This window comes from Varanus komodoensis, unplaced genomic scaffold (genome assembly GCF_004798865.1).
Source record: "Varanus komodoensis strain SLA01 unplaced genomic scaffold, ASM479886v1 scaffold10, whole genome shotgun sequence".
In the NCBI taxonomy this organism is placed as follows: Eukaryota; Metazoa; Chordata; class Lepidosauria; order Squamata; family Varanidae; genus Varanus; species Varanus komodoensis.
In genome coordinates this window covers 27,437,805-27,451,346 of record NW_025335269.1, presented here as the reverse complement: position 1 = coordinate 27,451,346, position 13,542 = coordinate 27,437,805, and positions in this window count along the sequence as shown.

Below are 13,542 nucleotides of genomic sequence, written 5' to 3'. Positions count from 1 at the left end.
AAACTAAGATCATGGCATCCGGTCCTCTCACTTCCTGGCAAATAGATGGGGAAGAAATGGAGGTCGTGACAGATTTTATTTTCCTGGGCTCCAAGATCACCGCAGATGGGGACTGCAGCCAAGAAATTAAAAGACGCTTGCTCCTTGAGAGGAAAGCTACGGCAAATCTATATAGCATACTAAAAAGCATACATATCACCCTGCCAACAAAAGTGCGTATAGTCAAGGCCATGGTTTTCCCAGTTGCAATGTATGGCTGTGAAAGCTGGACCATAAGGAAGGCTGAGCACCAAAGAAATGAGGCCTTTGAATTGTGGTGCTGGAGGAGACTCCTGCGAGTCCCTTGGACTGCAAGGCAATCAAACCGGTGAGTCCTAGAGAAGATGAATCCTGACTGCTCTTTAGAAGGCCATATACTGAAGATGAAACTCAAATACTTTGGCCACCAAATGAGAAGGAAGGACTCACTGGAGAAGAGCCTAATGCTGGGAACAATTGATGGCAAAAGAAGGAGGGGACGGCAGAGGATGAGGTGGCTAGATGGAATCACTGAAGCAGTCGGCGTGAGCTTAAGTGGACTCCGGGGGAGGAGTCTGGAGGAATGGAGGCCTGGAGGAATGTTGTCCATGGGGTCGCGAAGGGTCAGACACAACTTCGCCACTAACAACAACATCAACAAGAAGCATAGAAAATATGCAATTAAATATGTCCATGTAAGTCTTATTGTTTACCTTCTAATCCAACACTATAAATGTAATAACTATTTTTTTAAATGAGTCCTTGTTCAGGAACAGCTGGCTGACTCTGTTCTGAGTGCTTGCTTATTTGCTTATTTATTTACTTATTTACTGACTTATGCAGAAGTTGCGTGGGAGAGAAGCACAGGAAAGGGATTTTCACCATGCAATTCCTTGTCTGTCAGTCACAGAAACTGTGTGGACAGCGGAACGGTACATTACTTTGTGAGTCACTACACCACATTGAGAGCATGGGGCTAAGACTTGGGATATCAAGTCCTCACTCACTGGGAAACTTTGGGCTCCCCAAGGACACTCAGGCTAGCCTACTTTGCAGGCTTGTGGTAGCATATAAACTGCCTTAGATACCTTCTAAGAGGTAAATAAGGCTATAAATACAATAAAACATTAAAAGTAAGTCCACATGCAGAGATGGTTGGCTGGCTGTATTCTGAGGGCTTATTTGTTGCTGTTCAGCTGTCTTTGAAAAACATGTTGCTTAATACTTCCATTTGCAATTCTGAGCTTTCAGACAATCAGAAGTTTTATTGCGTGAAGCCTCACATATATTCTAAAGGGGATGGAAATGCTTCACTGTATGCTGAGGCATTTCTGTCCAGAGCAGAACATAAGAATTCATATGATTTTGACAGACGTGTCATTGAATGGGATCTTGTGTGTTGTTGTGCTTTCTGCTGAGGAGCACATTCTTCTCTTTGCAAATTCTTATAGCATCAGAATCAAATACCGGATCAAATCCAGGCACAGCCCTTGCTTTGGATAAGCTTGTGCTTTCACTGGTGTTTTTGTTTATGACAATGATGATAATAAATGCCAACATCAGAGTGGACAAGAGATGGCACTCCAGATATTTTGGCCTTCAACTTTCATCATCACTTACACAGGCTATCCTGGAAGGCACTGGCAGGACAGGCAGGCCAAAACATACGGAAAGGCCCAGTGCTTCCCAGCATGCAGTGGGACAACTTACCATCCTGAGACTTTCGGTGAAGGATGGGATATAAAAGCTTTTAATAAATAATGCAATAAATACATACATAGAATGCAGATCAGTGAATCTACCTTTTTTCCCCTTTAACAAGGGTTGTGTGTCCAAAAGACCTTCCATGATCAGGGCAACTATCTTTCTGAGCCATTACTTGAACTTCATTTTACATATTCAGCTAACTGAGCTTTAATCTGAATAGTCTATGTGTCTTATTGCAACTTGTCTAGTTTAACGCAGGATTGTTCTGCACTTAGATCACAAGAATGGAAGATGTTCTCTAGAGTTATGATGCTTAGAGGATTTGGGCATTGATACTAATAGCTTGTTTTTCTAATATTAGGAAGAGTTTGAAAAGCATTTTTGCCTTGCCTTGCCTTGCTTTTAAAAGGAGATTTCTATCATGATAAAACTAAATCTAGGACCACTGCATTATTTATTTATTTATTTATTTAAAACATTTCTATGCCTCCCCCATCGCAACAAAGCCTTGGGGTGGCTCACAAAGAATACATAAAATATACAACAATAATAATAATAATATAACAATTAAAAGAAGGAAAAAATACATAATGGTATTATGTAAACAACCTTTTAATGTTATGGTCAAAATGTAACCACTGAACAAGTTAAATCAGTTGTGTATGTGGGTGGGACAGGGAACAATTGTGAATTTTGTACACTTTTCCTTTAAGAAACATTTAATAGTTTTAAAGCTATGATTTAAACTTTGCTTTTACTAGAAAGGAGAGGCCTGATTTACAGAACTGAGAGTAATCAGTAAGTGTTAACAAATCATATCATAGTTATACGTCCTGTTTCAAAACTTCCTTGATTTCTTGTGATAGCATAGAACATACCATCAAAGATGACAGCTGTGTTGTTCTGAGACATGCTAATACTGTTTGGACTGTAATAAATCCTATGGAGGTATGCAGTTTGCAGCATATCACTTTGGAATGTTTACTCTGCCCTTATTTTTTTATTTTGTATTCTTTTTCAGTTAGGAATCTCTCTCTCTCTCTCTCTCTCTCTCTCTCTCTCTCTCTCAGAAAGTAGAAACCATTATTCAGCACTTTAATGCACAATTTCAAAAAATGGGATTTAGGGCAATTTACAACTACTGCAAAGAATTACCTGGCAGATTCAGTAGTAAAATTTGTGATGGCAAGAAGAGGTCATACATCTAAATTCTTCAATCTGAAGGCGTCCTTGCATATCAGTTAACTATATTTTATAAAAATCATTGGCCATCACAATTGTACAGCATAATCAAACTGAGAGATACTACACAAAATTGGCTTCAATTTGCTGCTGAAATGTAAGATTGTATCTGGTTTGTCAGGCAACAAGGCCAAACATTGGAAGCTTATATGTAGCATTTTTATCCTGTCACCCAATAAGTAATATATTTTTCTCAAAATCTCTTTCAAAAATCTATCCCTTGGGGAACTACACAAATATCAATTCAATGTGTAAAGAACAATGACTTCCACCTCTTCAGTTCACAAATGTATAAACAAAAGTTTACAGGTATTCCAGCATATCTCCCAACTAAATATGCTGTAGGCATAGTAGGAATCTCAAAGCAATAAGTGCTTTATGAAATCTTCCACCAGATAATTAAAAAATAAGTAATCTGGAAAATCACAAAGATGCAAAAGAACAATGCATTCTGAAAAATGCATAATATCAAGATAACATCTAGTTAGCAGAAGTCCCAGACTACCTTCATTTCTAATATACTATTTTGCAGTTACACTAGTGACAATGTTAAGGGTGCTGGGAATATAACCATACTTAAGTATAAGAATTTCACACATATTAACCTAATTTCGTTCACCTCTATTAGAAACTAGCTCCAAGCAACATTTGGAAAGAACCTTGCATCTGGCCTACAGTTTTGGCAAGGACCAAAGCAATATTAACTTTGGACAATACCAACAATACTCAAGGAAACAGACCTAAAAAATTGTCAGTAAGATTTTCATGACAGGAGGTCTGCCATGGGGAGGAAAGGCAGGGAGGTCTGTTTTCATCAGTCCACTTAATGAACCTAAATCTGGATCCAACTCCTGAACTAAGCTCTAGATATTATTTATAGTTCCTTTATTTGGCCTGTGCCTTTTGGCTAACAAACAAAAGGTTGATTGGCCTCCTGTCGTCTCTCTGGGTCTGATGGCCTTGGCATTTCAACTAAGCATTCCAGTCCCACTTCTAGTCTGAGTCTACAACCTTTGAAGGCTGTGCTACATGAGAAGGTGGCCCAGTCCTTAACACTTCCAGACAGCAGAAGAAGACCAAGAGGACTAGAACAGTCTTTCCCATCCCTGCAACAAGTGTAGCCCCAGTAACCACAACCCCACAAGTACTCAAGGTTCTCTTCGTCCTTCCTCTTCAAAGCATTTTCATTCATGAGGAAATGAAGTCAAATGGGCCCTTTAAAATCATGCAAAATGGCATTTGAAACCTCAGCTAAAATGAGCAAACCTATCTGTAAATTTAAAAGTTATGACGTGTGTATTTAAACAGCAAATTATTGCAGTTTAAAGAAACATTTAGCCTAAAATGTACAGCATACCAAAATATTATTCATTCATTTCTCTTTTAACACCGCTCAGCATAAATCTAGGGAAAAGGTTACATTGTTCTGATGGCAGGAGAAGGATAACGGACAACAGCTTACTGGGCATGACAATTGTCTGTAGTGATTCTATCCTGAGTTAGCTTTAACCACATTAACCATCTGTATTACCTTGCCTGAATTCTTTCAGTTTGCACTGAGTGTTGTGAGAGACTCGGAGCTGCTGGCAGAAGTTTTTCCCCCTGCCAGAAGTTATAGGCAACAGCTGGCAAAGATGCACCGACCTTGAATATCCTAAATCACTGCCATGTCAGAGACAAGGCACTTCAGAACTTCCCAGCCATTCTTCATATGCTTTCTCCACCAACTTTCCCTGGGAACCACTTCCATCTTCTCCAACAGCATTAGTGACTGTGCTGGTAGCAGATATTTGATATTATGGTGGCCTATTAGGAAAAGAATTGCAAATAAAATTGCCAGTAACGTACTACCTTAAACAAATCCATGGTTCAACTGGGCTCAGAATATGGTGGTAGTTCAGCATTGAGTGTTTTGTCGGGGCTTTCAAGGCACACAGAGTGGTTGGCTCAACAGTTGTCAAGTTTTGGATGGCCATGAATATGCATTCAAAGAGCCAGTGTGGTGTAGTGGTTACGAGCATGGGACTGGAACTCAGACAATCTGGGTTCGAGTCCGAGCTCAGCCATGGAGCCAACTGGGTGACTTTGCGCCAGTCACAGATTCTCAGCCCAACCTACCTCACAGGGTTGTTGTTGTGCGGATAAGATGGAAGATGGAAGAGGAGATGTAAGCTGCCTTGAGCCCTTTGTAGGAAAAAGGCAGGATATAAATAAATAAATAAATAAATAAATAAATAAATAAATACTTACTTACTTACTTACTTACTTACAAAGGCAATGATGATATACATCGTATGTCAATGCGACCACGAATTTGATACGTTCTGCATTTTGTCCCTTCACTGTTTTCAACCATGGATGCTTATCCCTGCCTTTTTCCATGTCTGCAGAACCATTGCTGAACTGGAAGTGCCTCATGAACTTTTGAGTTGAAGTGATTCAGAATTCTTTTTAACTGATCTTCCCTGCCAGTTCTCATACCATGTACAATTGGTACACTGCCATTCTTTCACTAAGTCTTCACTTCCTCTATATATTCTCGACAGAGTCTAGAGGCAACAGGAACATGATTTCCCATTCTTAGCAGCCTCATATGATTTGAAATCTTGAAATCTCTTTAGAAGGTGACATTCCTTTTTCAATGATTGTCCTCCTTTCCCACTCTATTGGTCAAGGTTTGGTGACTCTTTCTTCTCACAGTAGAATTGCAGTCCTTACCGTGGGCCAGAATCTTCATCTGAGATAACAGTGGTCACACAGGCAGGCAGTGATATCTGCTTATCAAACATATGTGTCTATTTAAGACATTTTTCAGTGGCTTGTGGGAATTTTGTATAATTCCATTTGGCATGTATTTCAGCTGTTGGCACTGTGCACCTCATGAGAACACCAATATTGTAATAACTTGATCACGAGCAAAACTCCTGGCCTCCAAATTCCCTTGCACTAGTTTCTACCAGGGTTCCTACATTGAATTTCCCTTTCCTAGTGGTGGCTTGTGATCAACAGGTTAGATTACATTTAATTTTTAAAAGGAAAGCTTTTCCTCAGATCCATCTGCAGAGAAATCCTCATATGAGACACAAAACCAGTAGGTACTAAAACGAGGGACCCTATTAGTTGGAAATTTAGACAAAAAAGTAAATGCAAATTGCTGAAGTGTCCTGAGCAAGCATAACTTACATTCTTTGTTAAACAAATCTCATCAGCTCATATCACATGAATATTAGGGGGAAAGCAGAAAGAGTTCAGGATGAGAACATACATCGCCATCTTGGCTTTTCTATTCTTTATTACAGGTCTGAAAAATTATATGGATAACACCTTCTTAAAGCGAAGCATGCTCCAGAAAAAGTCCTTTTAAAACTTTTTGAAATGTGATCCCCCCCCCCCCCCCCCAAATCACACCAACTTCTGTGTTTATGTGTGCGGTCCTTGCACCTATATCAGATTTTGGATTCATGTAAAGATCAATGGCTATTTTAAAGTAACATGCCTGATTTCAGAGTCCAGTTTATAAGAATTTTTGTGTGTCAATACCAGGAATGAATATTCACAATTCCTAAAGCACACTTTGTTCTTGGAAAATATGTTCACCTCTGATTCATGATACAGTTACATAAGTAAAAATAAATAAAAATCTCATGTCAAAAGAGCACTAATTGGTCCTAACCTCATCCACTGAAACTGGATGCTATGAAAACACATGAATTAATTAATATTGGGGAAAGTTACTGACAGGTACCTTATTACTGAGCTAGTCCAAGAATTAAAATGCTCTTCCCATTACACGTCTGACACCTGTACTTCAGTAAAACCTTTGGTCTCCCTCATCTGATATATGTAATAATAAAAAAGCCTAGCTAAGTATGTCTTTGCTACTGCATGAGCTGCTTCTATTGAAAGCTGAGCATTCTCTCTCCCCACTTCTCTCCATCCTATTTTGAAGTGAGGATCGTGAGGTAGCACGCCAGAGAAGAGTGCCTCAGTGAAGTCTTCACTTTCATGTGCTGCTTTTTTGTTCCCGTTTTGTTTTCTGGGGGTGGGCTGCAAAATGCCGGTATATGGAGGGAGCATTTGAAAGCCTGAATGCTTTCAAATGCTGAAGTCTACCTGAAGTCTACACTGGTGCAGTCCCAGTTCTGCCATCTCAGTCTCCTTGCTATTGCTAAGATTAGTTTTGGATGTGTGGAACGATATTTGATTACAGATCCATCTAAAGCGGCACAGTATCCTCATAACTCAAAAGTGGAAAGTTGTAAGGGAAGATCAAAGGATCCTCTTGGGAAGATCCTGCTACCCCACAATGTCTGAAGAGGCCATAATGACATATCACTACCTGAACTTAGCAGCCTCCAGATTGATGCTCCATGTATGGCTCAGACTTTTGATGTTGACATTTTACTAGCTTAAGTAAACCATGAATCTTACATGGTCATGCTTTCTAGTGCTACAATAAATTGAAGACATGCATAAATAAATTACAGCACACAGTAAACTCAGAAGGAAAATTGGTTGTTCGTTAATTACCAGGGAACGTGCAGAATTGCATACTGATGTGACTTTGCCACTTTCCAGCACTCTTTCCTGCTGTGTCCATATACACAAAATTGTGACAGAGAAGATAAAATATTTATTGTCATGCTTTTGCTCTTGGCTCAAACTATACTCTAAGGCAATTCTTAAACCGTATTGCTGAAATATGCACCCTTTATACACCTGGGCCACTTCAGCCCTTCAGCAGAAGTTGAAATAAAGCTGAAGATGCAGGGAGATGGTGCAAACACTCTGCTTAGCATCGTATTGCCTGCAAGAATGAAAGGCCATTTGGTGCTGGTTCCTTCACAAAAGCTTTCTGTTGTAGGCATTATTTTCCCAGTAATAAGGATGTTCTCGATCTTGTTTTGCAATTGTACATATTTGTGACTTATTAAAATGGAATATACAGATGCAAATTATATTCTTCCCAGTTGGCAGGACAGCATGCATAATGCATGATCAGTTCAGCACCCAATTAATGCCATCATTTATAACTCATTGGAAATAGACAATGCTAACAAGTTATTAAGCTTTGAACCAACAATTAATTGCCTAAGGTATAGCCGAAAATAAAACAGTGTGTCAAAAGTGCTAACTGGCAACCTGTAAATAAGCATTGTATCAAATACAATAGCTCTGAAATAGAAAAGGGTATGCTAGGCCAAGCATGACATTGTTTGGAGAAAAATAATGGCCACACCGGTAAAAGTTACTTCTGACTAGAGACTACGAGGCTGAGCTTTGCCCCATTAATTTAATAACAAAACCAGGTTCAGAAATCTCTATTGGAATTCAGTAGTGGTTTCAGCCACTTCAAGATGACAGTGAACTCCTACCAGTCCCACACTCCTTTGGCAAATATACCCACTGGATGAGAAGGTTTCTTTACATCCCATTGGTGAGTTGGAGTGTGAGTGATTACATGCGGCAGATTTGGTGCAACCAGTTGTACAATGCAGGTAAACTTCTTAGTGCTGTGGAATTGCGCCATAACTAAGGGATTCCATCCACTGGTTGGCTATGCATACAGAAAGGCAGTACGATAGACAGGGGACCTCGACTACGACCATGTCTAGATTATTGTTGTCAGGTTGATGAAAATGATGCTTTGAGGTTGGACATACATATACATACACTGGATATACTAGAAGTACTAAAAGTGCCAGGTTTCAGATGGATAGGTGCTGCGGCTCTTGTAGAAAGGAAGCTCTCGGATTTGGGGGAGGAAGTTCATTTCGCTGCTATTCCTATGTTGGGAGTGGCGAGAGAGGGAATTTAGATGACATGGCACACATGGTAGAGGTGTCTCCAGGCAAAGCACCAGCAGTGTTTCAGAGGGATAGGTGCAAGGGCTAGGGACTTGTGATGAATGGAAGCAACGTAAGACTTTTTCATAGTGAAGCCTGGTGATGTTGGACGACACTCAGTCTTGCAGTAGCATCTTTGTCCTCTCACAAAGGACAGTGATTGGAGCCTCTGAGAAACATTCCCTAGAATTAGGAAGTGGTTCTATTAGTTAATCATGCTTCCTCCCTCCTCCAGCTCTCCTCTGATTAAGAGAATTTTTGTTTTAAGATACCATTTGGAGACATAAATCTGGCAAATCTCTGAGAATGAGGTTATGATGAAGCTTGTTTCTGGCATAGCTTCGATTCTTTCAGCTTCAGAAGGAAACCTACTTTATCTCAGAAACTAACAGAATCAGAACAAAGTGGCTCACTTTTGCTCATACTTTGGGCTTCATCCAAATCCAATGCATAGCTAATAACAAGTGAACACTTGTTATTCACACCTCCAGAATATAAAAGGTGTTGCAGTTGAGATTGCTCTCATTTGAATTCCCACCCCATTTAATTCCCATAGACTAGTTCCTATTGAATCGATCAGTAGCCAAGGCTGTGAGAAAATGACTTGGAGAAGGGCACCCAAATACTTTAATGCAGAGATGGGATTGAAGCCAGCTCTCTTAGATCCAAATTCCACCCTCCACCCACTGACCCATACCAAGTTTCATTTTGTGTTCCTTCTGCCTTTCTTTATGGAAAAAAAAATCCATGTGGAATTTAGTCTGAAGTCTTTGTGCAACATTTCCAAAGATTTTACATGAATATGCAGTTGAAAGGCCAGCTGTTCTTTAAATAACCTCATTATTTTTGCAAAATGAGCACTCTTTAAAAAAAAAAAAAGCCACACATACACAACCAAAGAATGTGTAGAAACCTGGCCTGGTGTGTATGTGCGTGTGTGGGCATGCATTTAACAGCAGGGTTCAAGTAGCCACTTAAGGTTTGATAACACATTTGCCTTCATTATAGTTTCTGAGACAATAACCAGCAATCACTTGGATCTTTTCTGTATTCAGAGGAAGTTTCCAGTCTCTTTACATCTATTCGTTGCCTAAGAATAAGAGTTTTGCTTGGACCATCTGTTTTCTCCTTTGCTAATAGCATTCCAAATTCCTTGGCAAAATCCCTGGAATAACAACTGCTAATATGCCTGTATAGTGGTCCCAACAACCATAAACACAGCCAAATGATAACAGTTTGATCTCTAAATTCTGATTACAGGATAAGCAGCTATTGAATGATAATTCTTCATGTCAAAAACAGGCAACTAGAACAGATGCAACATCAGTCTGACACACATAATGAGCTCAAACAGAGCTTTGCACTTCCCCAGGCAGGAGGAAATTCCAACAACCACCACTTATAGGGTTGCTTCCCCCTGGAAGCTCATGGAAAATGGGTAAAATGCATTTATTTAGAAACAGACACATGGAGCCTGTGGAAGCATTCAGACCTCAAGGCAGGCTGTACTACCCTGTGAACATCAGACATGGGAAGAGCCGTGCTGGATCGAGGGTTCAGCTGGTCTCGCATTCTGCTCTCAAGGTGGTAAGTCAGCTGCCCACAGGGAGCAGTGCATGAATTTATTTTTACTTATTTAATTTATGAGGGTATTTCTAACCCGTCCATTACAGTTCATCTCTGGAGGGCAGCAGCACCCTCCAGTCCCAGCCTCCGATACTGGGCAAAGCAGTCGACCATCCCAACTAGTCACCACTGGGTGCCTTCTCTGCCATGAGGTTGTCCCCTTTCCAAAGGTGGCTCTCACCAGACTTTGTGGAAGTGAAACCCATCGTTTAACTATGGCATAGTTTAACTACTGAATCAGTTTTCCCCAAAGCAAACACTATCTACCCTATTGACCCAAGGCTTCTTGCTGAGATGTTGGCTTCCCCTCCACAGCTATTTTGGGGGTTGAAGGCTTTACTCTCCCCTCTCCATGTATGTCAGTGGAAACCAAATGGACCATTTGGAACTGACAGCTGCCTCAAGACCATATAAAGCTTTATAGTCAGGTTGTGGCTTTGAGACCAGCCTGCTTCACTTCTTTTTCTGATTCTTTCTCTCTTTAGTTTAACTTTTTATTATAACATGTCAACCAAGGAAAGCAAGAAAAGACGTGGCTGCACAGATCTGAATGCATCAGTTTCCATGCTGATATGTAATATGTATTTAAGAGAGACATAGATGTATAAAATATGGATTTCTAAAACTATGCATACACTTCAACAGAAGTACATCTAATATCCAAATTAGCATCTATCCACAAGTGGTGCCTAGACACCAGCCATTCAAATTGTGAAAGCAACGTAAGGTCTTCCATTCATTGCATTATGGGAGGTGAACATTTATCCTTCCAGTGCTCCCATGTTCTGACAATATTTTGCCTGCCAGAAAAGCACAGATCTGCACTGATCATGCATGAACTTCAAGGAAGCCGGTAGGTAATTTTAAAGCACATAAAAAAATATTAAGGGATGTTCTAATAAAAAATTATTAAAATAATGACCTCCTCTCAAAAAAGGAGCACTGGGCACTGTCAATGCATGTGTAGAAGAAGCATTAGTTGTGCTGTACCTCCAACAATTGGCTGACTTAGACAAACCCCTATTAAGAAAACATTGCAATATCTAAAACAAACTTTTCCTGAGTAAGAGACCTACTTTAAGATCCAAAGATAAACTAGCTACAGATGCCAAAGTGGTTATCCATTGATTAGACAATATGGGGGAATCCAGTTTCCTATTCCATTCTTGATGAAGACTTGCCTATCATATTTATTTGCCAATAAAAGTCCTGACATTACTCAAGTTGCCTGATCAGTTCTTCCAATAAAGCAGAAGCTGTTGAAACTTTAAAAGCAGCAGGGTCAAACCTAGATGTTAAGAAATGATGCTGTTGCAAATATTGCCATTCAGTTGAAGCTGGCAAAATTGTATTTGACCTGCAAAATATAGAATAACAAAACCTCACTATTGGCACCCACCGGTTAACCCATGGTAAAGGTTGCCTTAGCCATACAGATCCACCAGAAAACCACCACCACCGCCACCTTCTTTCTCCATAGCATGAGAAAATGGATCAAAATGTAATCGATCTGACCTTATATATCACACATCTTTAAGGGATGTAATTGTGAGAGGCACACCATCCACTGCACATATGTCTAGAATGTAATGTCATCAATTTAGGGAGAGGTTCTAGGTTCTTTTCTGGAAGAAATGGGCATTTCTCAGCACTTGAATGCCCTGATGCATAGTCTGTATCATGGACCAGAAGCTACTCTTAGGACAGATTATGGAGGAACAGAATGGTTTGCTATAGGCAGAAGCACCTGATAAAGGTGTATTTTATCTCCCAATTTGTTCAATTTGTATGCAAAACATATCATAAGAAAAGCTGGATTAGGATCAGAAGAAGGAGAAATGAAAATTGGTGGATGATACATCAGTAATTTAAGATATGCAGATAATACCATGTTACTAGCAGAAAGCAGCAAGTAATTGAATGTGCTGCTGATGAAAGTGAAACGAGAAAGTCCAAATACAGGACTGTAGTGGAACATGAAAAAAACAAAAATCATAACTACAGAAGAATTATAGAACTTTGCTGTCAACAATGGAGAAATTGAAATTGTGAATGATTTTGCTCACTTTGGTTGAATCATTAATTCAAATGGAGACCGCAGCCAAGAAGTTAGAAGACTGAGACTGAGAAAGGCAACAGTGAAGGAACTAGAAAAGATCGTCAAGTGTAAGGGTATTTCACTGGAGACAAAGGCCAAGATCATCCATACTATTGTATTCCCAATCACTATGTATGGATGCAAAAGCTGGACAGTGAAAAAAGCTGAGAGGAAGAATGGAATGGAAGTAGAGTTGGAAAGGGCCTGTCAAGCCACTGAATCCAACCCCCTGCTCTGCTTCCACTTGTGGTCTCCCATCTGGCTGCAGCACTGCACCTTTCCAGATTAGCAAAGGTGACACTTGACCTGTCGCTCTGCTAGAAGAGAGCTCTGTCAATATCACAGACCAACAACGATGAACATTTGATCCTAGATCAGATCAAACCAGAACTTTCCCTGGGAGCAAAAACAAAACAAAACTGAAGCTATCATACTTCAGGCACATCACGAGAGGGCAAGACTCACTGGAGCAGACAATAAGGCTAGGGAAAGATTACCAAGTATGATATGGATCTGTTCTACAAAAGTCTCGAGTTCACAAGAGTTAAGCAGGACTGTGAAGGACATGACATTTTAGAGGGCATTCATTCATAGGGTCACCGTTACAACTTGACAACACATAACAAAAGCAACATAAGGCGCTTGCTTCATTTCTGGCCACTTCAGCAAAGGCCCACTTGGCTGTGGAGGAGGTTGAAATATCTCTGCGGCACCCTACTTCAGTCTGCTTTTGGGGCTTCTTCTGATGCAGATGCAGGGCCCTAGTATATGAGCCACAAGCACAGAAAGGAAGTGCTTTACATGTGATCTCCAAATGGCAAGTGATGTGATATAACATTATGCAGAGCAACACTGAGATCCAGTGAAATCAGTTGAAGATTCAACCAGCATTTGGGTGACCAACTCCAAACTGTTAACAATGTTAACATCATGTACATAAGCACATAAGGAGAGACAGTTACTTTATGAAATGAGATAACCATTCTCAGTTTTATTGGGAGGGTA